This window comes from Apteryx rowi, unplaced genomic scaffold (assembly GCF_003343035.1).
Source record: "Apteryx rowi isolate R43461 unplaced genomic scaffold, aptRow1 scaffold_1503, whole genome shotgun sequence".
Taxonomy (NCBI): domain Eukaryota; kingdom Metazoa; phylum Chordata; class Aves; order Apterygiformes; family Apterygidae; genus Apteryx; species Apteryx rowi.
In genome coordinates this window covers 23,364-24,861 of record NW_020447757.1, presented here as the reverse complement: position 1 = coordinate 24,861, position 1,498 = coordinate 23,364, and the positions used below count along the sequence as shown (strand labels likewise).

Below are 1,498 nucleotides of genomic sequence, written 5' to 3'. Positions count from 1 at the left end.
CTGCCAAAAAAACCCCTGGGGTCCTGCTTGGGGGGGGGACAAGGCCCCAAATACCCCCAGGACACACCTGGGGGGGGAACAAAGCCCCAAATACCCCCCCAGAACACACTTTGAGGGGGGACAAGGCCCCAAATACCCCCCCGGGACACACTTGGGGGAGGGGAAAGGCCCCAAATACCCCCAGGACACACCTGGGGGGGGGGACAAAGCCCCAAATACCCCCCCGGGACACACTTTGAGGGGGGACAAGGCCCCAAGTACCCCCCTTGGGACACACTTTGGGGGGGGGACAAGGCCCCAAGTACCCCCCTGGGACACGCTGGGGGGGGGAACAGGGTCCCCCCCCCCGAAGGTCACGTGACGCGCACCCATTGACCCCCGCCTCCCCTTCCCCCTCCCCGCGCCCTGCCTGGCCTCGCGCGCTGCCGCGGGAACGACGTCACGCCCAGCACGTGCGCGCGCCTCGACGCCCGCGTTGGGAGGGGAGCGGAGCGGAGCGGAGCGGAGGGGGCGGGACGAAGCCACTGCGCAGGCGCAGGCAGCGGCGCGGCCCCGCCCTCCCCCCCCGCCCGGCACGTGCGAGGGGCGTGGCCCGGGGCTGCCGCGGCGCCCACGTGGGGCGGGGTCCCCCTATAGCCCCCTATGGCACGAGGGACCTTATAGCCCCTGCTATGGTACAGGGAACCCTATAGCCCCCTATGGCCTGGCATCCCTATAGCCCCCTCTATGGCACAGGGAACCTTATAGCCTCCTATGGCCGGGGATCCCTATAGCTTGCTATGGCATGGGGGATCCTATAGCTTCCTATAACATGGGGGACCTTATAGCCCCCTTTGACATATAGGATCCCCTATAGTGCCGTGTGGTTCAGGAGTCTCCTATAGCCCCATATCGCCTGGGAGTCCCATATGGCCCTGAGGTCCCCTCTAGCCTGAGGATCCCCTATAATCCCATATGGCCCAGGGTTCCCTATAGCCCCAGATGGCCTGGGGTCCTCTGTGACCTGGAGATCCCCTGTAGAGTCGTGTGGCCTGGAGGTCCCTACAGTCCTATAAGGCCCTGGGGGGCCTTATAGAGGACTGTTATAGCCCCATATAGATCTGGGGTCCCATATAGTTTAATGGGGGTCATACAGCCCCATATGGTCTGTGGATGCTATATGACACATATAGTCTTTATATTCCAAAAGGCTTCAGAGTCATGTATAATCCAAGATAGAAGTTGTTCACATATTGCTCAGGGACCCTTATAACCCTGTATAGCCCAGAGATCCCTCATAGTCCAGTATGGCCTATATGGACATGAGGTCCCAAACAGCCCCAAACAGCCCAGGGGTCCCATATAGCCCCACACCCCTGGGGTCCCGGACAGCCCCAAGCCCCCAGGTCCCCTATAGCCCAGGGGTCCCATATAGCCCCCTACGCCCCCAAACCACACAAGCAACTCAATGAATTACGGGGTTTATTGGAGACGGGCCGGCTGGGCGACCCGGCACCTG

The 1,498-nt window shown here is 62.1% G+C and overlaps 1 protein-coding gene across 1 annotated transcript in view; it reads right to left on the bottom strand.

The window, feature by feature from the left end:
* The window catches only part of STAG3 (stromal antigen 3), a 16,800-nt gene that overhangs the window by 12,362 nt on the left and 2,940 nt on the right, over positions 1 to 1,498 (bottom strand). The window lies entirely within an intron of this gene.